Consider the following 27,916-nt stretch of genomic DNA (forward strand, 5'->3'; position numbering starts at 1 on the left):
AGCTTTCCTCTACAACAATGACAGACTCACTGAGAGAGAAATAGAGCAGATAATTCCTTTCACAATAGCATCCAAAAAACTGAAATACCTAGGAATCATCCTAACTAAAGAAATCAAAGACCTCTTCTCTGAAAACTATGGCACTCTGAAAAGAGAGATTGAACATGATATCAGAACATGGACAGACAGCCCCTGCTCCTGGGTAGGAAGGATTCATATAGTGAAAATGGCCATACTTCCAAAACTGCTATATAGATTTAATGCAATTCCAATTGAGATCCCAGCAGCATACTTCATAGACCTCGAGAAAACAATCCAAAAATTCATTTAGAGCAAGAAGAGACCCAGAATAGCAAAATCAATTCTAGGTAACAGAGACATGGCAGGGGGTATCACAATCCCCAACCTGCAACTCTACTACAAAACTACTGTGATAAAAACAGCATGGTACTGGCAAAGAAACAGACTTGAGGACCAGTGGAACAGATTAGAAGATGCAGAAACAACGCCAGACACACTCAGCCATCTCATCTTTGATAAAGGAGCCAAACACCCTCACTGGAGTAAAGATAGCCTCTTTAATAAATGGTGCTGGAAAAATTGGGTTTCAACTTGCCAAAGATTAAAACTAGACCTATATCTCTCACCATGCACTAAACTAAAATCAAAATGGATTAAAGATCTAAATATTAAAATAGAAACTCTGAACCAGTTGGAACAGAGGTTAGGTAGAACCCTTGAAGACATCTGTGTAGGAAAAGATTTTATGAACAAAACCTCAGTTGCCCTTGAACTAGCACAAACAATCAACAAATGGGATCTCTTCTTATTAAAAAGCTTCTGCACAGCAAGAGAAACCACCAGCAGTGTGAAGAGACAACCCACAATGTGGGAAAAAATCTTCACCTGCTCTTCCTCAGACAAAGGTCTACTATCTCGAATCTATAAAGAACTTAAAAAGATCAGACCTCCCAAATTTAAAGACCCAATCCAAAAATGGGCATCTGAAATGAACAGACATTTCTCAGACAAAGAAGTAGAAATAGCAAATAAATACATGAAAAAATGTTCAACATCACTGGTCATTTGAGAGATGCAAATGAAAACAACACTGAGATTCCACTTCACTGCAGAAAGAATGGCTGTTATCATGAAATCCACCAATAACAAATGCTGGCGGGGCTGTGGGGAAAGAGGAACCCTGCTCCACTGCTGATGGGAGTGTAGACTGGTGCAAGCACTGTGGAAATCAGTATGGAGATACCTCAAAGCACTAGGACTGGAAGTCCCATTTGACCCTGCTATTCCACTGCTGGGGATCTTCCCCAAAGAATTACAAGAATCATACCACAGTGATATATGTGCACTCATGTTCATAGCAGCACAGTTTGTGATAGCAAAAACTTGGAAACAGCCCAAATGCCCATCAACTGGGGACTGGATAAAGAAAATGTGGTTTTTTTAATAAAATGGAGTACTACTCAGCCATAAAAAATGAGAAATTAGAGACATTTATAGCTAAGTGGATGCACATTGAGGCGATACTCCTAAGTGAAATAAATAGCACTCACATGTATCAATACTGAATAGTTTCTCTGGTGTGAGAAACTGAAAGTGTAAATAAGGACTAAATGTGTAATAGGTAATGTGAAATAGGAAGAAAAGGGACAAAGGGGAAGGAAGTGGGAGGGCTAGGGGAAAGGATAGAAGGGAATGGGATTAATATAAGAAAATGGCAAAATAGGAACAAAATCTTTGTAATTAGGGAGGAATGGAGGGGTTGAAGGGAGGGCTGAGCAAGGGTGAAAAATAAGAACCAAGAGAGACTATGTAAAGGTGCAAATTTCCAATGATGAATGTCATTATATTGTATACCTAAAATGTACCAATGATTAGAATGAATAATCGATAATGCAAAATAGGAAGAAAAGGTCCAAAGGGTAGGGGTAGTGGGAGGGGCAGGGGCAGGGGAAAGGAAAGAAGGGAAAGGAAAAATGATGAGAAATGGAAAAAATGGAAATAAAGTCTTTATAAATAGGGAAGGGTGGAGGGCGTGAAGCGAGGGCTAGGAACGGGGAAAAAATAAGAACCAAGATGCATTATATAAAGGTACAATTCCCAATGAGAAATGTAATTGTGTTGTATACCTACAATATACTAGTAAAAGAATTTAATACAAAAAAAAAAGAATGACGGGATAAGGGTGAACAAAGTAAGGGGGAGTATTGAAGGGGATTAACAGTAAGCTTTCTTTTACTATAATACATTTTTAATTTAAAAATTCACCATTTTTATATTATACCTCATAAAATCAGCCTAGCAAAATGAAAATTCTATTTGTCCATTTTGTGCACTTTCTCTCATCTCTAAGAGCAATTTAGAGCTAAATAATTACCAAAATTCCCAAAGTGTGTCCTTATTCTCTAGTCTTTATGAGCAATCATCTAGAACAGTGGTGGCAAACCTATGGCACACATGCCACAGTGGGCTGTTTGTAACAATGAAAGCTCTAAAAGGTTTGTCATCACTGATCTAGAATGCAGATTATTAATGCTCTTATGTTTCCACCAGAAAATACAATAAGGATCAAGAAATTAAAAGGCTAAACCCAGTGGAAGGAGAAGCCGGAGTTTTTTCAACAAAGAGAACCATGAAGCCACTTAGAAAAGCTCCAATGTGGTCTTATCCTATGAGTTCTGTAAGAATTGTCCTTCACATTACTCCTAGCTTCTTTTGAAAGCATTATTTTAAAAACTGAGCAATCCATATCAGTCAAAGTGCCTGTCACCTAATTTGTAGCAGTACCTTTTTTAAACAGTATTAAACTGGAATACTGCCAAAGTAAACACAACTGGTTTTTTACTCAATCCACATGGTACATTTCTTGAACAACTTGTGTAATAGGGTACTATCAGAGTTCTAGGATGTTCAGAGAAACCAAGAATGACCACAAGCATAGAGAACCCCAATTATGAAAGTAGCTAACAACTCTATATAGAAAAACTAGGTACAAAAGGCTAGAGAGCCAGCTGGGTTTGGTGACAAACACCTGTAATCCCAGCACTCTGGGAGGCTGAGCGAAGAGGATTTCAAATTTGAGCCCAGTCTGGATTACAAAAGGAAGGGAAGGGGAAAGAGTAAGGGAAAGGAAAGGGAGAAAAAAAGGCAAAGCAAGATAAGCTAGAAAACTGTGTAGAAATTGATGAAGACTGCCTCATGTTCTACTTTTAAAAACAAGCTGCAGAAAACCTTAAAAGTCAAAGATAGAGGTCGGGGATTTAGCTCAGTGGTTTCGCCGCCTGCTGTGCAAGCACAAAGACCCAAGTTCAATCCCCAGTACCAAAATAAAAAAGTCAAAGGTAGAAGTCTAAGGACAAAAGTTCTTCAAACTACCTGCTTCTCCAGGTGGCCTGCAAGATTAGCTGGATCTTGTCCAAAATCTCAAAAGGAAAAATTTGCTGAATTTGGAGCCTCCCATAGCTGTGTGCAGTCCAAGTTTCACATGCCCAGAATGTCCTTGAGAAAAAAGATAAAGTTCAGTAAACTACCAAAACTGTTTAAAAAATCCTAATTGGGGGTAGGGAGTTATAAGATATAATCTGAGGTATTAGACATAGATAGGTGTCTCCTGTCTCTACTTTCTAGCCTGTTTGGTCTCCCTATGGTCCTGAGATGACAAAACACTAGATTAGGCATGTGAAGAGAAAGAACTCTATGAAAATACCAGTCAAACCTTCAGGGCTGACTAAATTTGTAGCTAAAGGTCATCCAATTCTAAACATACTTTGATACAAGGTAGCAGAGCAGCTGTCTTGAATATTTTTAATAACTGGCTATCAACCTTTACTATAGGACAGGAACTCAGTGAAGCAGATCTAAGCCCAATTTGCAACATTGTAAACACTCTGGAAGGTATGGTGGAAAGCACCAGGATGCTAAACTTGGAGATCTCAAATAAATGTAGGGTTGCAAATTCCTTATTAGGGTTACCAATTATAAAGACCTTAATATTGGGCCAGGGATTTAGCTCAGTGGTTCCGGTGCCTGCCTCCCAAGCGCAAGGTCCCGAGTTCGATCCTCGTTACCAAAAAAAAAAAAATGAATTTGAAAGACCTTAATATTAATATCAAATAAATTAAGTGGTATATAGAAGATGACTTATTAAACTCTATTCTCTAAATAAGTTGTCTTGTAAAGTCAAAGAGTGTTCTATGATATTCTCAATGTGAGCAAAACAAGCTTTAAAATCTCTTGGCAATGTCCTTCCCTATCCTTATACAACCTTATAGAAATATAGATTAGATACTGTACCCCTAAATACAAGTTTCCAGTTAAGGAACTTCATACATATGTGCATGTATTTACTCTGCTCCTTCCGGAAACCCCATTAATGAAAGGAAATGAACACTCCATGTGAGAGCAAATTTACCTAAAGAAGTTTTTGGGTTTTTGTTTTTTTTTGTTTTTTTTTTTGAGAAAGGGTCTCACTATGTACTCATGCTGGACTGGAACTCATGAAGATGCTCCTGCCTCAGCCTTCCAATTGCTGGGATTACAAGTATGCATCACCACACTGGGCAAGAATTTGTAAATTAATCCAAATGAAAGTTCATGTATAGACTATCTACTTATAGTATTTAAAAAGAAACAAATCATACACTCTCCCCCCTACTGATATTCTGACTCCCTCAGTATTATACAAGTTGTAGGTTATTGTGGTTTTCATGTCTAAACTACCTTGCAATTTTGTTAAGTTTGCCAATGGAGTATGGCTACATTAATGTTAGCGCCTTAGCCCTCCAGTTTTGTTCGTTATTATGATAATGACATACTCAAAGAGCATTCCCTTTCCCTTAAGGGGGAATCTAAGTCCAGAGAAAGTGGCTACATTCTGGAAGTGATACAGAATTACAAATCTAGTGTTCAATATTCATTGCAAAGGATTTTAAGACTCCTCAGTCATCTTCCTTCATGCCCCAAGAACTTCTTAATGGGTTCATACTACTCATTAAAGTTTATACACCACCATAATGATTTGTTCATTTCCACATCCTCCATGAGAGAGCAAATTCCTTGACAGAAATCATGTCTTTGGCTTTGTTACTTATTCCAATGTCTGATACAGTATCTGTTGAATTAAAAAAAATCTTTTTTTTTTTTGTACCAGGGATCGAACTCAGGACCTTGCTCTTGCAAGGCAGGTGGCAGAACCACTGAGCTAAATCCCCAGCCCTATCTCAATTTTTTAAATGCTCATATTCCTAGAGCATCCCTTTTGACAATTGCCAGAGATTTTCTCAATCACAGAGATTCAAGCAATGAATTAAAATGCAATTCCAAGATTCACCTTAGATGCTATCTAGCAGTCATCAATCCACCTAAAATAAGAGTCATTTTTCCTCTTGAGTCAGGGTACAGAAGCCAGCTCCAAATTCATCCTTTTAAAACAAATTTCAATGATAGTTATAAAGGTGTTTGTTGATACTGAATGATAATTTGATTAATAGCAACAAAGCATTTTATAAACAGATCACTTTGTTTTCAAATTGGGGTGATAAGAATTCTGGGGATTTGTGGATATATTCTCATGTAACTCCAAGTTCTATGAGTTGTGTAAAGCATGTCTTTGACAAAGAGAACTTAAAATTGGAGAACATGTTTACATTTCAAGTAACTTTCTTAAGTCAACACTCCACAAAACACATTCTTTTTTTTTTTTTTTGGTACTGGGGATTGACCTCAGGACTTTGTGCCTGCAAGGTAGGCGGCAGCACCACTGAGCTAAATCCCTGGCCCCACAAAACACATTCTTTAAAACCTGGGATTAGCTCAGTGGTTCTGCCAGCTGCTTCGCAAGCGCAAGGTCCCAAGTTTGATCCCTTGTACCAAAAAAAAAACAAAGAAAGAAAGAAAACCACAAATAAAACCTCGGAAAATTTTTTTCTTTAAAAGGTGTCTCATTCTGAAGTACAGCTAGAGCTAGAAAAAAAATGCCACAGACCACATTTCCAAAAAAATTTAATATATATATATATATATATATATGCACACACACACACACATTTCCCCTAGCTAGACAGTCAATACTGGGGGTAAGGAGGGGTGGCAAGCTTTTAGCAAATATGGATATTAATTAAAATGGGCTGTAAAAAAAAGCCCAGCTCATTTATATGGTTCTTGTTGCTCCTGCTAGGATGCATAGATATGCACCAAAACAAGTTCAAATTTTATGTGAGTGTTTTTCTCAATCTAGACATTTGTGTTTGTTTTCCATCGAGGAAGATAAGCTTGTTTTAGCTTGCCATAGTATCTCTTGAAAAAGGTGAAGGGAAAACAATAAATAAACTACAGTATAAAGTAAACAAAACCAAGACTTCTTTTTAAAACTTATATTTCTCCACTGTCCTCTTGGCAAAAAAGATTCTAAATTAAAACATATCTCTGATCTGGATTACTGATAGTCATCTGTTCTTGGGCAGAAATACAGTAAAATGGTACAAACAGCCAAAGTATCAAATTTATATCCCCAAGCCCTGGACTTTGAAAAGGTTAAGCTTGATAATTTAATAATCACCTATTTGCCGGCCTTGACATATAGCCAAACACAATGGCTAGGCTCTATCTCCTTAATATCTTTCCATGCCTCCAGGTATTTAAAAAGACATTAAAATAAACCAACTGGACTACCCAGATGGCTACAGTATTAATCATATTCTGGCTCAAAGAGAAAGAGGAAACCCACATCCTTCTTTAAACTTACCCTATCAACTTCAAACCCTAGTGAGCTCTCTTTTAAAAATTCTTATTACTGGCCGGGGATTTACCTCAGTGGTTTCGCCGCCTGCTGTGCAAGCGCAAGGACCCGAGTTCAATCCCCAGTACCAAAAAAAAAACTCTTATTACTGCCAGGCATGATAGTACATGCCCGTAATCCCAGTACTCGGAAGGCTGAGGGAGGAGGATCGCTCTGAGTACGAGGTGAGCCTGGGCTACATAGTACATTCTAGGCCAGCCTGGACTGTATAGCAAGACCCTGTCTTAAAACACCAAAAAAAAATCCCCCAAAAAACCTCTATTACTTATAATTCATACAATACCTGATCATCATTTCCTAAAGTCATTTCAAGTGTGTTCATATTAGTTCTTCAACAATACAAGCATCTCGAGGATGAAGTTATAAGATATGATTTCTAACCCTCTTTTCAGGGTAACCTTGCATAGGGCTGGGTACACAATATTTAATTATACAAATCTGTTGATTAACATATATATGTATTTATATATTGCAGATGAGTTGAGAAGAGGCAAAGAGACTAAGATTTTCTGACTTTTTTATGGGTACCATCTAAGAGAAAGAAAATAGAGTAGGGAAAAGATTAGTTAATAGATACAAAATAGTACTTACAGTATTCTAAAACACCAGCAACTCTTCTTATAGCTGTCCAAGGAGACAGTAGTGCAAAACAGCACCCTGAGCTGGGCAGATCTTTTGACATCCTTCTTGAGGAATATCCTTTCCTTTCTCAGTGACTACAAAGAATGGCTGTTGTGACAACTAGTTATTTGATTCCAGTTTCATACTAAATACTGAGTTGTCACCAAACATCCTATATCAGTGATAGCGAATCTTTTAGAGCTTTCAATGACAACAACAGGCTGTGGCATGTGTCATAAGCTATCATTGCTTTATACATTTAGAGAGAATGAGTTTTTTTTTTTATTATCTCTTTCATTTGTTAAAGTTTATGCTTAGAAGAATGATTAGATCTTGGCTTATTTCTCGTATACTATAAAATGGGAAAACAGGTCCCATCATTTTAAGGTAAGTGTTCACTTTAGAGTGATTCTTCAAACTACTTCAAATTAGTAGCAGAATTAAATGGTGCACTTTATATAAGATTAATCAAATAAAGTGGTCTATAATTTTCAAAAGCCCATCAGCATATGTTCTCTCATTTAATCCATTTACAGCAATCTTCTTGAAGTAAGTAAGGGCTAATGCTCAAGATGAAGAAATTTAAGGATTGGAAAGTTTAGGTCATTTTCCTGAAAGTGAATCATGGTAAAGCCCAAAAGAAAATTGTTTCTTAAATTATAGTACAGCTCAAAGATTCTGCCGTTAAGGGTTCCACTCTAAAATTCCTTTGGTAATACTATACACTAAGGTAATAAGACTCACAATGATCTATCCACAGATCTACCACACTCAGTAAAATGAGACACTGGTCACCAGGTATATAATATAAATGGATATTTTGAGGGGCTTCAAAAAAGGCTAATGACAAAGTGATCAATTCTACCTTTCATTCCAAATGTCTTTCTTTAAAAATTAAATATGAGCAATTTTTCTGGTTGTGCCTGGCCACTGGCACTATACAATAGAAACATACAAAGGACTAGAGGCGAGATACTTAACCAGGTATTATGCTCTGAAAGTAAAAATGCAAATAAAGTGCTAACTTTCCTTCCTGCAGAGACAGTTTTCAATTGATACTGTATATTAAAAACCCCAACTAAAGGGTAGCAATCCAGCTCCTTAAGCCTCACTTGCCTTGAACACTTTGCACAATCAAACAGCAATGGAGGTGGTCAGTAATGGTTCTTGTCCTGGGAATGTGCCAATAATTGGAGCTGAGATAATTAACAAATGGAAGAAAAAGTGAAGGCTCACAAACCTAGCTCAGGCTTGCTTTTGATTATTAACACTGCACCAACACATCAAAGTGATAGGGAGATCTGGTACTTATGGGGTGAAAAACGGGACAATGTGTACTGTGTTCATTAATAACACATAAGGGGCTTTGGGTAACTGGCATTACTCGGAACCAATGCAAAGGAAGTGGAGAACTCTATGTCTAATGGGCAGGACCAAGGAAAGTACAACTGAGACATTACAGCCAGATAAAGTGGGTAAATCAATGACATGTGGGATTGTTAAACTTAGTAAGTGCAAGAGAAAGATCACTGCCCAGTCAACATTACCCAGCAAAGAGGTGAAAGGGGCAGGGCAGGGCAGGGCAAGGGGGAGAGGGAACACAATCATACCTAATGGTCAGATTATGAGCATTAATAGTCCATAAGAAGGGACGCAAGGCAGACAAGGGGCAGGGGAGAGGGAAAACCTTGTATAAATGGTAAGGCCATGGCTATTTGGGATTTTATATACTGGAACAATGAAAAAGGTATGGAAGTATGGGTCATTGTTTGATGCACAAGTACATAGCATACTGCAATGTTTGTACTTTATTAATGCCATGGGAAACTGAGGAAAGAGTGACTGTTTAATAGGGCCAGGAAAGAAAAATAACCATTTATGATTGCACTGTACCTATTAACAGTCCCAAGATAATTTTAGGAGAAAAAAGTAACATTAATAATTGCCATTGTGCTCATTAACAGTCTCAAGAGATGCTTTGGATGGTCAGTAGTAAGGCAAAGGGGGTATGAGGATATAGTGTCCTAGGCATGCATAATTGCAAGTATTCACACTAACAATCCAAGGGATCTTAGTTGGTCAGCACTCCTGATGTATGTAGAGAGTGCAGGGTCCTATTTAATGATCAGTATTCAGGATAACTGTCATTGGGATACACTAATTGTTCAAGAGCAGAGGTTATAAATAGCCCTTCTCAGCAGTGATCAAAAGGTAGTGGTAGTAACATAATGTCCTTTTTTTACTACATAGGTCCACACACAAAAATAATTATGCATATTACCATTCATATAGAAGGCACTTTCATCATCAACACACCCCTGAAGCAAAGGGGATATAAGGAGATCAAATTCTAATCCAAACAAGGGAGGGACAATTATATTAATGCACACTGAAGCCCAAAAGAAAGGATACTAGGTGAAAGCATCTCTCTGCTTTAAAGCAAAGAGCGTACAGGAGTTCTGATATAAGACATGCTTAGAAAATTTTATTTGTGTACATGAAGTTTCCAAGTCAAAGAGTTTTGAGTGGTGGGCATTTTCTGCAGAAAATACTAAGAAAATAGGTGGGATCCTTTTCTAATTCACAAAACAGAAGCAAATGCAATTGTATATATTAACAGTCCCAAAGCAGAGAACCTTGGTTTGGTTATCAGCACTCTGCTGTAGGCCAAAGGAAATGTGAGGGGGTATGACTTTAGTACTCTGACAAAGACTAAAGAAAATTTCAATTATATATATCCCCTGCAGTAGTGCAGAGTTACAATGGTCCTAGAAGTAACAGAGTTGTGGATAACTGCAATAAGGCACATTACCTGCCAAATGTAAAGGCCGTAAGCAGTGGGCATCACTTATTAAAAAGCAGAAGTCAGAGATGGGGTGTTCTTGTCTAGTGCACAAAAACTCAGACTGATGAAATTCTGCAAGTAACAGGTCACCAAAAAAAGGGACTTAGAAGTCAGAAACTTTAGTATGTGGCAAATGGAGGGCAAGAGGGAATGACTAGTTAAATAGGATAAACTATGTCCTGATGATATACATTACTGTCCCAGAGACATAGCTATGGACAAATACAACTACATAGTTTGTACAAGTACAAGGATCTTAAAAGTAGAGGGCACTATTATTTGAAAAGTAGAGGGCAGGGTGGATAGAGTGGTCTTATCTAGTAATTAAGAAGCCAAGAAAAGAAGCTTTAAGGATCAGCATTCCTGCTGTATTGCAAAGGGGGTTGAGAGTAAGATCTTACTCAAATGGAATGAGCCACATGCAGTTATGAACATTAATGTCCTAGATGCATGGCTGTGACCATTATAGCTGTGCATCTGGACTACTTAAATGTAAGGGTCTTATGGAATGCTCATACTGCTAGAAGGCAAAGGAAAGGGGTGGGAGTAGCTGTCTAGTACACAGAAACCTAGACAAATATAATCATCAACATAATAGACCAAATAGGACAATTATATTAATGAACCCCTGCTTTACTGCAAAAGGGGTCTAGAAAATAGGATCTTATTCAAGTGAGATTAGTCATGTGCAAATATGCACATTAATGTCCAAGGTATATGATTGCAGTCATTACAATTGTGCACTTTGACAGTTTAAGTATAATGTTCTTATGGAGTACTCCTAACTGCTAAAGAAAAAGAAGTTGGAAGAGGGGGGATCAGGGCAGAGATTTCCTCGTACAGTACACTACAACCTGGACAAGTATAAAGGCCTACATAGTAAGCCAAGAATAGGGGCATTAGTAGTGATCAACATCCCTGCTGTATTGCAAAAGGGTCTGCCTGATGGTAGCATTTTACTCAAATGAGATTAATCAGGTGCTGTTATGCACATTAGTATTGAAGGCTCATGACTGGAACCATTATAATTGGCCACCTTTACTGTTTAAGTATAAGGGTCTTATGAGGTGGGCAGTCCCTCCTGGAAGGCAAAAGAAGGGTGGGAGGGGGGAGGGGAGGGTTGAGAGGTTCCTTGTATAATAATAGTACACAGGAATTCAAACATAAATGCCCACATAACAGGCCAATAGGAGCCTTAATGATTAGTATCCCTGTTTTACTGCAAAAGAGGCTGAGAGTAGGATCTTATTCAAATGGGATTCAGTTACGCACATTAGTATTTAAGGTACATGATTCTGGTCATTACAATTGTGCACCTTGACTGTTCAAGTGTAAGAGTCTTATAGAGTGGGCTAGAAAGGAAGATGGATGGAGGAAATAGGGGAGAACTTGGGAGAGGGGTAGGTCTTGGTACACACAGGAACTCAAACATAATCATCCATGTAATAGGCTGAGAATAGGGGCATTAGTGATCAGCATGCCTGCTGTTTGGGAAAAGGGATTAAGAGAAGAATCATATTCAAATGGGATGAATCATGTGGAGTTAAGTACATTAGTATTCTAGGTATACAGTTGTGATCATTACAATTGTGTACCTTTACTATTCAACTGTAAGGGTCTTACGGAGCAGGCAGTTCCTGTTGGAAGGGAAAGGAAGTTGGATGAGGGAAGGCAGGCAGGGTTGAGAGGGAAAGTTCCTATCTAATGCACAGGAACTCAGAAAAACATAATCACTGTCATAACAGGCCAAGAATAAGGGCCATAGTAATCAGCACCCCTGCTATAGGACAAAAGGGGGCTGAGAGTAGGATCTCACTCAAATGAGCCACATGTAGTCATGCACATGAGTATTCAAGGTGAATGGTTTTGGTCATTACAATTGTGCACCTTGACTGGTCAAGTGTAAGAGTCTTATAAAGTAGGAAGTCCCTGTTGAGAAGGAAAGGAAGTTGGATAGGGGAGGGTACAGTAGAGTTAGGTCTACTACACAGGAACTGAGACAGACCCAATCACTCATACAACAGGCCAAGATTAGGGCCTTATAATCACCAACTCTCCTATATGGCCCAAAAGGAGGTGAGAGTAGGAGCTTATTCAAATGAGATGAGCCATGTGCATTTATGCACATTAATATTCCAGGTGCATGGTTTTGATCATTACAGTAGTGTACCTTGACTGGTCAACTGTAAGGGTCTTTGGAGTGTGTAGTCCCTGCTGGAAGGTAAAGAAAGATAGATAGGGGAGGGCAGGATGGGGTTACAGGAGGGGTTCCTTGTCCAGTAAACAGGAATTCAGATACACATAATTACTCATATAATAGGCCAAGATTAGGGCCTTAGTGATCAATATGCCTACTGTACTGAAAAGGAGGCTGAGAGTAGGATGTTATTCCAATGAGATGAGTGACGTGCACTTCTGCACATTAGTATTCAAGGTGCGTGATTTTGGTCATTACAATTGTACACCTTGACTAGTCAACTGTCAGAGTTTTATGGAGCAGGCAGTTCCTATTGGAAGGGAAAGAAAGTTGGATGAGGGAGAACAGGGCACAATTCAGGGAGAAGGTTCCTTGTTTAGTACAGAGAAACTCAGGCAAGCACAATCACCCACATAATAAGCCAAGATAAGGGCCCTGGTGATCAGCCTCCGTGCTGTACTGCAAAAGTTCTGACAGTAGGATCTTATTACAACGAGATGAGCCATGTGCAGTCATGCACGTTAGTGTTCAAGGCACATGGTTTTGGTCATTAAACTTGTGCACCTTGACAGGGCAAGTGTAAGGGTCTTGTGAGTGGGCAGTCCCTGTTGGAAGAGAAGTTAGATGAGATAGAGCAAGACAGGGTTGGGGGGTGCGGGGTTCCTTGTCTAGCACGTAGGAACTCAAACAAAATCACCCACATAATAGCCTAAGATTAGGTCCCTGGTGATCAGTACCCCTGCTGTAATGCAAGAGTTCTGGCAGTTGAACCTAATTCCAATTAGATGAGCCATGTGCAGTTATATACATTAGTATTCAACTTACATGGTTTTGGTCATTACAATTGTACACTTTGACAAGTATAAGGGTCTTATGAGTGGGCAGTCCCTGTTGGAAGCACAGGAAGATGGATGGGGGAGGGTAGGGCAGGGGTGCGGGTTACAAGTTTACCTTGTTTAATACACAGGAACTCACACAAACATAGCCCCCATATAACAGGCCAAAATTATGGCCTTAGTGATAAGTACCCCTGCTGTACTGCAAAGGGGGCTGAGAAAAGGATCTTATTCCAATCATGAGCCACATGCAGTTATGTACATTAGTATTCAAGGTTCATGGTTTCAGTCATTACAATTATGCACCTTGATAGGTCAAGTATAAGTGGCTTATGTGTGGGCAGTCTCTGTTGGAAAGGAAAGGAAGATAGGATAGAGGAGGGCAGGGCAGAGTTAGGGAGTAAGGAAGTTCTGGGACTAATGCACAGGGACTCAGACAAACATAGTCATCCATATAATAGGCCAGGATTAGGCCCTTAGTTATCAGTGCCCCTGCCATATGGCAAAAAGGGCTGAGAATAGGATCTTATTCCAATGAGATGAGCCATGTGCAGTTGTGCACCTTTGTATTCAAGCTGCATGGTTTGGTCATTACAGTTGTGCACCTTGATGGGTCAAATGCAAGGGTCTTGTGAGTGGACAGTCCCTGTTGGAAGGGAAAGGAAGACGGATAGTGGAGGGCAGGGCAGGGTTGGGGGAGTGACAAGGTTCCTTGACTAGTACACAGGAACTCAGACAAACATAATCATCCATATAACTGGCCAAGATTAGAGATTTGGTGAACAGTATCACTGCTGTACTGCAAAGGGGGCTGAGAATAGGATCTTATTCCAATGATGAGCCACATGCAGTTATGCATATTAGTATTCAAGGTTCATGGTTTTAGTTATTACAATTATTCACCTTGATGGGTCCAGTGTAAGTGGCTTACGTGTGGGCAATCCCTGTTAAGAAAGGAAAGGAAGATGGATAAGGGAGGGTAAGACTCGGCTGGGGAATGGGAAGGTTGTTAGACTATTACACAGGAACTCAGAGAGACACAGTCACCCATATAACTGGCCAAGATTAGGAGCCTTCGTTATCAGTACCCCTGCTGTAATGCAAAAGGGGCTGAGAATAGGATCTTATTCCAATGAGATAAGCCATGTGCAGTCATGCACCTTCTATTCAAGGTACATGGTTTGGTCATTACAATTGTCCACCTTGATGGGTCAAAAATGCAAGGGTCTTATGAGTGGGCAGTCCCTGATGGAAGGGAAAGGAAGATGGATAGGGGAGGGCAGGGCAGGGTTTAGGGGTTGCAAAGTTTCCTTGTCTAGTACACAGGAACTCAGACAAACACAATCACTCATATAAAAGGCCAGGATTAGAGGCCTTCATGATCAGCAATTCTGCTATACTGCAAAAGTTCTGACAGTAGGATTTTTTTTTTTCTTGGTAGGAGGGATCAAACTCAGAACCTTGTGCTTTCGAGGCAGGTGCCAGAACCACTGAGCTAAATCCCTGGCCCGACTGCAGGATTTTACTGCAATGAGATGAGCCATGTGCAGTCATGCATGTTAGTATTCAAGGTGCATGGTTTTGGTCATTACGCTTCTGCACCTTGACGGGTCACGTGTAAGGGTCTTATGAGTGGGCAGTTCCTGTTAGAAAGGAAAGGAAGATGGATAGGGGAGGACAAGGCAGGGTTGAGAGGTGCGAAGGGTCCTTGTCTAGCACACAGAACTCAGAAAAACACAATCATCCATACAATAGGCCAGGATTAGAGGCCTTCATGATCAGTACCCCTGCTGTACTGCAAAAGGGGTTAAGAGTAGGATCTTATTCCAATGAGATGAGCCAAGTGCAGCTATGCACATCAGTATTCAAGGTGCATGGTTTTGGTTATTACAATTGTGCATCTTGATGGGTCAAGTGTAAAGGTCTTATGTTTGGCAGTACTCTTTGGAAGGAAAAGGAAGATGGATAGGGGAGGGCAGGGCTGAGTCAGGGGGTGGTAAGGTTCCTTGACTAGTACACAGGAATTCAGAAAAACACAGTCAATCATATAATAGACCAAGATTAGGGCCTTAGTGATTAGTACTCTTGCTGTACTGCAAAAGGGGCTGAGAATAGGATCCTATTTCAACAAGATGAGCCATGTGCAGTCATGCCCCTTTGTATTCAAGGTGCATGTTTTGGTCATTACAATTATGCACCTTGATGGGTCAAATGCAAGGGTCTTATGAGTGGGCAGTCTCTGTTAGAAACGAAAGGAAGATGGATAGGGGAGGGCAGAGAATAGTTGGGGGAAGGTTCCTTGTCTAGTATACAGGAACTCACACAAATACAATCACCCAGGTAATAGGCCAAGATTAGGAGCCTTCGTGATCAGTACCCTTGTTGTACTGAAAAGTTATGACAGAAGGATCTTTTTTCTATTAGATGAGACGTGTACTTATGCACATTATAATTCAAGGTACAAGGTTTTGGTCATTATCGTTGTGTACCCTGACGGGTCAAGGGTAAGGGTCTTATGAGTGGGCAGTCCCTGTTGCAAGGGAAAGGAAGTTAGATGAAAGAAGGCAGGGTAGGTTCAGGGTTGCAAAGTTTCCTTGTCTAGTACACAGGAACTCAGACAAACACAATCACCCATATAAGAGGCCAGGTTTGGGGCCTTTATGATCAGCAACCCTACTGTACTGCAGAAGTTCCAACAGGATTTTACTCCAATGAGGTGAGCCATGTGCAGTCATGCATGTTAGTATTCAAGGTGCATGGTTTTGGCCATTACGCTTGTGTACCTTGACTGGTCAAGTGTAAGGGTCTTATGGATGGGCAGTCTCTGTTAGAAACGAAAGGAAGATGGATAGGGAAGGACAAGGCAGGTTGGGAGGTACAAAGGGTCCTTGTCTAGTACACAGAACTCAGAAAAATAGAATTGTCCATATGCAGGCCAGGATTAAGGGCCTTTGTGATCAGTACCCCTGTTTTACTGCAAAAGTTTGGACAATAGGATCATATTTCAATGAGATGAGCCATGTGCAGCTATGCCCATTACTATTCAAAGTACATGGTTTTGGTTATTACACTTGTGCACTTTGATGGGTCAAGTGTAAGGGGTTTATAAGTGTGGGCAGTCCCTGTTGAAAAGGAAAGGATGATGGAAAGGGGAGAGGGGGTCAGGGCAGAGTTAGGGCCTGGGAAGTTCCTTGACTAGTATATAGGAACTCAGACAAATATAGTCACCCATATAATAGGCCAAGATTAGGGACTTAGTGATCAGTACCCCTGCTGTACTGCAAAAGTTCTGACAGTAGGATCTTATTCCAATGAGGTGAGTCATGTGCAGTTATGCACAGTAGCATTCAAGGTGCAGGGTTTTGGTCATTACACTTGTGCACCTTGACAGGTCAAGAGTAAAGGTTTTATGAGTGAGTAGTCCCTGTTGGAAGGGAAGGATGGATAGGGGAGGACAACGCAGGGTTGGGTGGTACGCAGGGTCCTTGTTTGGTTTACAGAAATCAGAAAAACACAGTCATCCATATAACAGGCCTGGATTAGAGGCCTTCGTGATCAGTACCCCTGTTGTACTGCACAAGTTCTGTCAACAGGATCTTATTCCAGTGAGATGACCCATGTGCAGTTATGCACGTTAATATTCAAGGTACAGGGTTTTGGTCATTACAATTGTCCACCTTGATGGGTCAAATGTAAGGGTCTTTGAGTGGGCAGTCTTTGTGGAAGGGAAAGGAAGATGGATAGGGGAGGGCAGGGCACAGTCGGGATGTGAAGGTTCCTTGACTAGTACAGAGGAACTCACACAAACATAGTTACCCATATAATATGTCAAAATTAAGGCTATAGTGATCAGTACTCCTGCTATACAAAAAAAGGGGCTAAGAATAGGATCTTATTCCAATGAGATGAGCCATGTACAGCATGTACCTTACTATTATCAAGGTGCATGACTTTGGTTATTTTACTTGTGCACCTTGATGGATCACGTGTAAGAGTCTTATGACTGGGCAGTCCCTGTTGGAAGGGAAAGCAAGTTGGATGAGGGAAAACAGGTAGGGTTGGGGCGAAGGTTCCTTGTGCAGTCAGTACATAGCAACTCAGACAAACACAATTACCTATTTAACAGGCCAAGATTAGGGCCCTTAGTGACCAGTATCCCTGCTATTTGGCAAAAAGTGGCTGATAATAGGATGCGCCATATCTAGTGATTTGCATTCATATTCAAGGCTCATGGTTGTGGTCATTACAATTGTACTCCCTGACTTTTCAAGTACTTTTTTTTGGTACTAGGAATTATTTTTCAAGTACTTTTCAAAGGTCTTAATGAATTGGGCAGTCCCTGCTGGAAGGAAATGAAAATAGAGAAGGGAAGGTAGGGTATGAGTTGGGGTTCCCGGTCTAGTACACAGGAACTCAATCACCCACATAACAAGACAAGAATAGAGGCCTTAGTGATCAGCACCCCTGCTGTATTAGTTAAGGGGTTGATAGGAGGATCTTATTCAAATGGTGACTCATGTGTAATTATGCACATTATTATTATAGGTGCATGGTTATGATTATTACAATTGTGCACCTTAACTGTTCAAGTATAAAGGTCTTATGGAGTAGGAAGGCTCTGCTGGTAGGGAAAGGAAGGTGAATGGGGGAAGTGAGGACAAGGCAGTGTTGGAGGGAGTATTCCTTGTCTAGTAAATAGAAACTCAGACAAACATAATTACTCATATAAGAGACCAAGAAATAGGAACCTTAGTGATGAGCACCTGTACTGTATTGCAAAAGGGGCTGAGAGGATTTTATGCAAATAGAATGAGCTACATGTAGTTATGCACATTAGTATTCAAGGTGCATGGATGTAGTCATTACCGCTGTGTACCTTGACTGTTTAATTGTAATGGTCTTATACCACAGGCACTCCTTGCTGAAGGCAAAGGAGGATAAATGGGGGAGGCCAAAGTAGGGTTTAGGATGATACACAGGAACCCAGACAAACAGAATCACCTATATAACAGGCCAATAATAGAAGTCCTATTGATAAGGACCACTGCTGTACTGTAAGGTGAGTATAAGGGCAGAATCTTATTCATATGATGTGCCATGTGGAATTATGCACATTAGTCTTCAAGGTGTATGGTTATCATTACAATGTGGACCCTGAATTTTCAAGATTAAGGGTCTTATGGAGTGGGCAGTTCCTGCCTGAAGGAAAAGGCAGAAGGGGAGGGCAGGTTCTTTTCCTAATGCATAGAAATCCAGCCAAGTACACTCACAGGCTCCAAAATGGGCACTTAGTGGTCAACACGCCTGCTGTATTTCAAACAAAGTATCAAAGGGAAAGATCCTAATTGTCATTATGCACATAAAAAGCTGGCGAAAGGAGCCTTAGGTAAATAGCCCCTCATGCAGTAAACCTAAGGTATGAAGGGGTCAAGAGAGAAAAGTCTAACTTGAAGGACCATTGAGGATTGCATTTATGTATTATTTGGAGTTTTAAGAGAAGAGATTTATGTTGGTTAGCATCCTGTCCTTTGATAAATACTGGTGTTCTGACCTGAAAGGCACAGTTTTGGACAACTGAGAATTTGTACAGAGCAACTAAGATTGTGCACATTAAGGCAACTAATTTAAAGGTCTGAAGTAGTAGCCTCCTCCTGCTAGAATATAAATAGAGCTGTGAGGTCTTTACTTGGTTTATACAACTGGAGCAAATTTAAGTATGCATGGCCAGAGAGTATGAATCTTAGCTAGTGAGAAGTCCTTGCAGTAATGCATATAGAGCAAGGAAATGGGGTCTTACTCTAATATAAAGGGGCTTAAACTACTGCTAATTATGTGCATTCTAGCATTGAAAAAATGCCTCCTGCTGTTTTGCAAAGGAGGTATAGATGGCTAGATAGGGCAATTTTGTTCAAGGAATCAGCCAACAGAAAGAATTCAGGTGGGCCATACACCCTACTATAATCAGAGAAAGCAGAATATTGACTTACTGGGAGGAGCCATAGACAATTGGAAATACACACATAAGAGTTCCAACAGAAGGACTTTCTTTAGGTTGCTAGCATCCCTTGCTATAATATAAAAGGGGTGGGATACTCCTTTAAAAAGAGGAACCATTAATATTGAAATTTTGCACATTCATAGTCCCAGGGAAGGTAACAATGTAGCTGATTAACACCCTTTGCTGTAATATACAGCAAAGAAAACTTGATCATAAAGATATCGTTGTGGTCAATTATTACAATTCACATTAACCATCCTAATGTCTCGATGGCGGGGTGGTATGGGGATCAAACTCAGGACCCTGCACTTGTGAGGCAGGCATGGCACCACTGAGATAAATCCCTGGCCCTAATGTCTTGAGTATAGTCTTCAGGGCACAAGAAAAGGGCCAAATGCAATTATGCACATTAACAGTACAGAAGGAGTCTTAGTGGTTATCACTGTCAGCTGTAATACTAATAGTGTGAGAGGATGAGATATTAATTTAATAAAATTAACTACAATTGTAATTATGCAGATTAAAGTCCCAAGTACCCCCTGATGTAATGCAAAAGGAGCCTAAGAGGATGGGATCCCAGACTAACAGATGTATACAACTGCAATTCTGCACAACAATTTCAGGACAAAGTGCCTTAGGTAATTAGAAACCTCTTGATACAAAGCAGAGATGGTACAGGGATCTTCATAAAAAAGGTTCCATTTTAATCAATTGGAATTATGCATGTAAATAATAAATTTATTATTCACAGTGGTTCTTTTCTGTTAGGCAGATACAATTATGATTGAGTACATTAATATTTCAAAGAAAGGAAATCTGAGAATAAGCACCCTTACTGTAGTGCAAACAGGATGAAAAAGAGATATTACTCAATAATTCAAGAAACATGGTCTACGGTAGGTAGTTAGCACTGCCTCAAAGTAAAGGCCCATGGAGGTCCTTATGATTAATGGGCCAATGAAATTACTTTTTTTGTACTTTAATCAAAAACAGCAGGACTCCCCAAAAAAGCAAAACAAAAAGGGTGTTTTTGTTTAATGGGCAAGGCTATGACAATTGGAACTGAGCACATTAACTGTCCAACAGAAGATTTGGGTGGTCTGCCCCTTCTGGTGAATCTAAATGGGGTTTGGACTGGGTTCTAATCCAGTGCACAGAGTATGGACAATTAGACATACACTCAATGAAAAGTTTTAGTTGGTCAACATAGTTCAGGAGAACAGACCATTGAGACTTTTGCAGCAATGACAAAAGAATGGTTTTCTCCTGCCATAAGGGCACAGGACTAAAAAGGTGAGTAACTCAAACTATGGACAGTACTTAGTACTTCTCTGATATGAAGCTCTTGATTATTAACATTTTCTAACATTGACATGTAGTGAAGAATTCTTTATCAGGTGTGAATTAGCTGAAAATGGTGACTTGGGCATATAGCACCGAAGATTAGCAATGCTAGAGGTAGAGAGGATATCTCAGTCTAACAAGATGAGCAATGGACAATTTATTTGGTCACTGAATCAATGAAGATTGGAATAACTCTAGGGAGAGAAGCAGGGGTGGGGAGGGGGAGCTGGACCTGGGGCTAGGGATGGGAGATCAGGGGGCTGGGGCTGGGGCAGGGGGAAGGGGAAGGGGCAGGGGCAGTGGCATGACTAGGGGGCAGGACTAGGGCATTGATGGGATCAGGGCTGGGGAGGAGCTGGGTTCTAGGAAGGCATGAAACCATTGAAAATTGAAATATGGTTATTAATATTCCAATTAATAAGTCTGATAAAGGACACCAGACCACAGCAATTCAAGCTTAATGCCTGATAGGTAGGTCATTAGTCATTTAGTGCAGCATCTAGGATGGGGCCAACAAAGCAAAGCCTGAACTGGTGTAGACCTTCAAATACCCCTTTTTACATTTAGTTATGACGTTAAATGTTCTATTTACCGTTTCTGTGCTACAAAACACTTCAAAAATTTATAGAAAAATAGGTTAAGCCAATTTTAAAGAAGATAATCGGCAAAAAGATTTAAATGCCAAATAATGACTCTGAATATCTACTGCCAATAAAAAAGTTAAGGAATATAAGAAACTGAAAATGTTAAAGAACCTGAAATTAAAACTCATTTAAGGCAATTAAATGAATTCTACAAATAAATACCCTACATACATTTCTGTAATAGTCCCTTAAAAATTAAATTCAAACACTAGCAAACCACACAGATACTTGACTGACATCCAAATGATTAATACAAATCAAAATCCGAGCCTAGTATTAGCCATGGGGTTAAGTGTTCCTCTAGAGGAAAGCAAGGGTTCCTCTTATGCTACCCATTGGCCAACCATGATCTAAGATTCATTCTGGTTTTTGCCATGGGTTACCACCATGTTCACACCAGGAAGGCCTCGGACACTGCCCATGGCTACAGTGCATGTTAGACCGGAGGCCAGGAAGGAGCTTTAGGCCAAGGTGACAATACAGGACTGGGGTGAAGTTCAGCCTATCCAGCCATATATCCAGCATTGCAAGAAGCCATGCTAGAAATGAGAGGACAAACTTGAGGGGAGGGAGATGTAAAAGGTAAATGTCCTTGTTAAGACCTTGGATATAACCCACTAGGAGACATACATAATGTAGCCTTTCCACTTCTTCTGACTGGCTTAATATGGAAACTTGTGAGCAGCCATGCTAGCTCACTCCAAGTCCTCACTGGAAGGAGAGTCAGCAACAGTTTTAATTCCATCCTCTGTTCCTATTGGCCAGGCCCAGTTCCACTCTCATTTCTGATTGGTTAGGTCATCCGGCAATCCACCACTGCCAAGGCAGAATTTTCCAGTTTGGGGCTGCACAAGGAGGTAGCGCCCGCCATCTTTAACAATGGGGCAGGTCCACCTTGTGCAAAACCCGCCAAGATTGTACCAACCAAAAACCTGCCATGTTATCCACGTGAGGAACCGCCATCTTATGCACATGACAACGTGTGCCACATTGCCCCTGAGGCAAAATTCGCCATGAAATTAACATGTCAAAAATGGAAGAAAACCCGCCATATTTTACTCTGCGGCAAGTTCTTCATCCGCCATCTTCTTATTACATGACCAAAATGTTCCACACCTTGCTGCACATTGGAACCAAGACTCACCCATCATTATGTGGCCTTCCCGCCACTTTAACACTGGAATAACTGGACCCGCCATTTTGTGCAGTCCACAAAGCACAGACAGCCATGCTGAGCATGCCGCAATGTCAAAACCGCCATTTTGAGCCCTGGCCGTAAATCAGCTCCCTCCCATTTTCACCTAACACTAAGTAGTGACACAGAACATGATCTTGGTTTTCTGCCTCATATACCATAATTTATACAAAGCTCCAAAAAATTCCAAACCAGCTCATTCAAAACCGTTAGGTCATGTAACGCACATGACTCTTTGGTCTACTTCGCTTCCCTAACTGGCACTCAGCTGAAATATGCGGCAAGTCTAAAATGGCGGCCACTTTTTCTCCTTAGCCTAACACCCGCTTAACTGCAAAGTCATTCCCGTCAAAGCCACAGATTCACTCACACCACCAAACGATCAGCAACAAAAAAGTGCAGATATTCCAGGTAGTACAATAATCCACAAAAGCGACATTTTCATACGTAAAAAGCCTCGATAAAAGATGAAAAAAATTAAAGCAGGTATCCGCGGCCCTGATGGGCAAAAAAAAAAAAAAAAAAAAAAAAAATTAAAGCAGGTATCCGAGGCCCTGATGGGCAAGGAAAAAAAAAATAATAAAGCAGGTATCCAAGGCCCCGATAGGCCAAAAAAAAAAAAAAAAAAAAAAAAAAAAAGCAGGTATCCATTGCCCCGATGGGCCAGAAAATGGGGAGTTGGGGTACAGCAGGTATCCGAGGCCCCGATGGGCTAAAAGGGGAAAAAGAAAAAAGAAAAGTGCAGGTATCCGCAGCCCCGATGGGCAAGTAAAATAAATTATAAAGCAGGTATCCACAGCCCCGTTAAGCAAGGGGGTGCAGGTATCTGCAGCCCCAATGGGCAAAATATATAAATGGAGAAAAAAACTAAACGACAAGATGTCAACCAATACTCATTCCAAATTTTAAAAATCCTTAAAATTAAAAGCTGCCTAAAAATATTTCCAATATCTGGAAAACAAGGAGGCGTCAAGAAAATGCTATAAGAAAATATAGAATTTTTTAAAATTTTAATGTAATTTTGATAGTTTTTGTTTTCTAAGTACACTATAAGAGGAGTTAGAGGGCTAGAAAATGTTCCAGAAAGAATAACAAATGCAGAGAGACCTACGGTTAGGAAGCTCCTGTCCCCCGGAGAGAAAGAAATATGGCTGCAGCAGAGACTTGCAAGGCTTTAAGAAGTGAGGGGGGGCTGGAGGCGGAGAGCCCAAAAGAGGAGGGGCCTAGAAAATTGAAGGCCTGACATCTTCTTGAAGTTTAGTCAGCTCAAAATTTAGCCAGTTACCAAAAAAAAAAAAAAAAAATCAACATACTAAAAAGAACTATAGACTAGAAGTAGACTTAATTTTTTAGTCCAAGAATCACCACTTCAAAAGTTCTCATCTATAAAATGGAAACATTGACGAAACCAAATCAAATAACTAATTGTAAAATTCTCCATAAACTATATAGCAATTATAAAAGTATTAGCCTACTTTGATTTTGAGATTATGTGGTGAGGGAAGTAGAATTTTGATGTGTTGAGAAAGTACCCAAATACCTCATTCAACCAGAATTTGCAACTCCACCATCAAACTTTTGAACCCAGGAAGCTAAGAAAGCACAACACATTAAGGTTAAAACCACCCTCAAAGGACTTTCCCTTCCATTATCTGATACTGAAGGGTAATAGATTATGAAACAGAACCTCATAAAGGTTAAATGAAGTACATGAAGTCACACACCATGATTCCAAGTCCTTGTATTTTCTATTCCAATCCTCTACCTTGTGTGGCCCCTAATTGTAGAGACCAGGCCATAAGTACTTAAGAGTCAATTGGTAACCAAGGAAGGTCTCTAATCCAGAAGGGGTGTTTGTGACCTGTTTCCATTTTTAAAGCTATTAGTCCTTGACCTTTATTATTTTCTTACTTCCTCTGTGAGTCTGATGACCCCCAACAATGGAGCAATCAAATCATAAAAGCACAGTAGTGACTTGCTAGCAGTAACTGGTAACTGGTAGGAACAATGCTCTTATAAATGCCAAAGTTGGGGCTGAGGGTGTAGTTCAGTGATAGAGTACCTGCTTACCCTGAGGCAAGGCCCAGGGTGCCATCCCTAACACCTGAGTTTAGAAAAAAAAAAAAGCAAAAGCTGCCCCCAGGAACTTGATTATTTCATTAAGAAACAATTATCCTCATAACCCTTCTTATATTGTTTGAAACGCAACAAAGACTTGGATGGAGAGGTTAGAAACCAGGTAGAATTAGAAAGTCAAAGGGTATATGGCCTTCTCTTATTCAAATGCAAAGGTTAACTACCAACCCAAATACTATCAGTAAGCATGCCCTCAGGGCACCGGATAACAACAAAGTATGGAAATCTCTTTTTAGCGATACTCCGCAACACTTAAGTACCCTTGCTTTACATAAAAAAAGCAATCTGAGTGGTCACAGGCCACTAATTCCATCACTCCCGGAGATTTAGGCAGGAGAATGGAAAGAAAGTTCCCCAAGTTTGTAAGTTCAAGCCCAGCCAGGACCACTTAGTAATTTAGCAAGACCTGATCTCAAGAAAAAAAAAAAAAAATGGGGCTGACGATTTAGCTCAGCAGTGCAAAGGCTCTGAGTTCAGTCCCCAGTAATGGACCAGTACTGGAGGGGAAAAATCTGATTTGTCATTCCAAATAAGATACATTGCCTTGGGCTGGGGATTTAGCTCAGTGGTTCTGCAGCCTGCCTCGCAAGCGCAAGGTCCCGAGTTCAATCCCCAGTACCAAAACAAAAAAAAGATATATTGCCTTTACAGTGGCACCTAAAAAGTAGTTACCTGAATGATTGGGGTTACTGTACTTCTAATACATTGCTACCCAATTGAAGTTTCTATAGTTGTGGAAATGTTTTGTATTTTTAGACCTTGGGATAGGGAAAATTTCCTTAAGACTCAAGGAACATTGACTACAAAGGGCTGATAAATTTGATTCTTGGAAATGAAAATCTTGTTTTTTACAAAAATATCTTTAAAAGAGAAGAGATCAAGTTATAAACTGATTGTTCTAGGTTTTGGTGGCCAGGATCTGATTCCAGGAGCGGCGATCAGGCTAGTAGATCACTCTCTCATGGGATGTAATAGTATCTTTTTCATGGGAACTCATGAGATTAGGCCTCCAAAATGATACTGACCTACGTGCTAATTATCAGAGATAAATTGAACACAGGACATCTGAGCTACCAAGGTCTACTATTGACCTTTAGGCTAAAAGAACTGAAAAACCAATAAATCTATACGGTTTCAGTACAGATTCTAAAGAGCCATTGTATTGGAAATAGTAACAACATTGTCACCTTTTTCTCTTGGTGGGAGATTAAAAAAAAAAAATTAACCAAAAATGGTGCACTTGACAATAAAGATCATCAAGATGTGACTTCTGGAACTGAAAAGGAAGTGATGGTGCATGGACCTTATGAAGAATCTTCACATGAATTGTTGGAGAAACAAATATGTATTACCTATCTATCCAGAATTCTAAATCTTCATTGATAAGTCATGTTTGTTTGGCACTGGGGTTCGAACTCAGGACTTTGAGCTTGTGAGGCAGGTATAATATATATATATATTTCTTGGTATAATATATTTTTAATCAGGGCCGGGGATTTAGCTCAGTGGTTCCGGCTTCTGCCTCACAAGCGCAAGGTCCTGAGTTCGATCCCTGGTACCAAAAAATAAAATTAAATTAAAATAAAAATATATTTTTAATCAAAGTGTTTATATAGAATGGTACAGTACTCCTCAAGAATATTTGCCTTGGGATCCTAGAGCAGCCCTGCCTTCTTCAGCAATTTATCACTTTCAGGCTTTACTCAACCTTTCGTCCACCAATTCTCTTTTTTTGTTTGGTGGTACCGGGAATTGAACTCCGGTCCTTGCGTTTGCGAGGCAGGAGGTAGAGCCACTGAGCTAAATCCCCGGCCCTCTTCCACCAATTCTCAATCCTCCACTTCACTTCCTCCTCTTAACTACCTGGCTTCACTTTCTGTATTGCTTGGTCCCATTTTATAAACCCCTTAGAATCACAGATACGGAAACTGAGAAACTAAAAGGAAAAGTGACTTACTCAAAGTCAATTAGCTAACCTAAGACTCAAATGGGGACATTTCAAAAATAATTTCAAAAATATTTCTGGCTATGTTTTAGCTGTGTTACTATCCTCTGCTTTGGGACCCCCAAATGCATAGCACACAATAGGAAGAAATCAAGTACTATTTTTTAAAGATTTGGGTAATCTTAATTCTAGGCTTTTCACTTTGTTAATCTGGATGTTCTCACATCCTGCCAGAGAAGGGGGAAGACGTAGACACTGCCTGATTTAGCCACTAGATGGTAGCATAAAACTATTAAAGGTACAGTGTAGGGAGCCAGACACAGGAGGCAAGTGAGAGACTGGAATCTGAAGGGGGAAAAGTATTCCTCCACAAGTTCGGTATCAGAAGAAAAGAATGAAACAAAAGTACTTGACTCCTTTTACTTTTAGGAGCTCCCCCTTGGCTTCAAGGCTGTAGGGTTTTTAAATTTTGTTTTCTTTCTTCCTTTTGCGGTACTGGGGTTCAAACTCAAGACCTTGCGCTTGCGAGGCAGGCTCAGTGCCACTGAGCTAAATCCCCGGCCCCAAGGCAGTGTTTTTTTAAACAATCAGAAAAGTTTATTAGTAAGCTTATGCCAATAAATGTTAATCCTTAGATAAAAGGGAGGACTTAGTAGGAAAACCTAAGTACAGTACTGCTAAAACTGACTCGAGAAAAATCAGAAAATCTTCCTCTCATAACTGGTAAAGAAATAGAATCAGTGGTTAAAAATAGACTCACAGGATTGACTAAAAGGGGTATGAGGAATGATCTATATCTTAATTGAAATGGTAATTACACAAGTGTATACATTTATCAAAATTCATAAAGTTGTATACTTGAGATCTGCATTTCCATTTATATAAATTTTTTCATTTTATATAAACTAAAAAATATAAGAAAATCTGTCCATAAAAAATGTCGATTTTGAATACAAGTTTATGGACAAGTTCTCTTCAAAATAAATCAAATACCACATAATTCCAATTATAAGCAAATTCTTCTAGCAAACTTAAGGAGCTATCACTTAATTTACTTTAAGAAACCAATATTATCTTACTACCAAAAATAGATGATGACACCATAAATGTGGAAAATCATAGGTCTGCTTAACTGACATAGATATAAAAATCTTAATCACAGCATTAGCAAATGAAACCAAGAAATGTATAAAAAAATATTTACTAGATCATGTATAAGCTGGATTTTCCCTAGGAATGATAAGGATGGTTTAATATTTTTCAAAACTATTAATTTCTACTTTTACCCAACAAATAAGAGGAAAACTACTCAAAAGGCACCTCAAGGGGCCGGGGATTTAG

General features: G+C 39.8%; 1 long non-coding RNA gene across 4 annotated transcripts in view; it reads right to left on the reverse strand.

Annotated features, from left to right (window-relative positions):
- LOC101726255 (uncharacterized) overlaps positions 1-23,624 on the reverse strand; it is a 38,830-nt gene extending 15,206 nt beyond the window's left edge. Inside the window, exons 1-3 of one of the 4 annotated variants that reach the window (XR_015445549.1) lie at positions 23,606-23,624; positions 5,348-5,438; positions 3,394-3,516 (exon numbers count right to left, since the gene is read on the reverse strand). This is a non-coding gene — a long non-coding RNA (uncharacterized LOC101726255). The other 3 variants (XR_206194.4, XR_001182505.3, XR_001182504.3) reach the window with 3 other exon arrangements.
- Positions 23,625-27,916: the final 4,292 nt, after the last annotated feature.

This window comes from Heterocephalus glaber, unplaced genomic scaffold (assembly GCF_053883595.1).
Source record: "Heterocephalus glaber isolate CG9 unplaced genomic scaffold, H.glaber_assembly_v1.0 deba00001613, whole genome shotgun sequence".
NCBI classification, from domain to species: Eukaryota; Metazoa; Chordata; class Mammalia; order Rodentia; family Bathyergidae; genus Heterocephalus; species Heterocephalus glaber.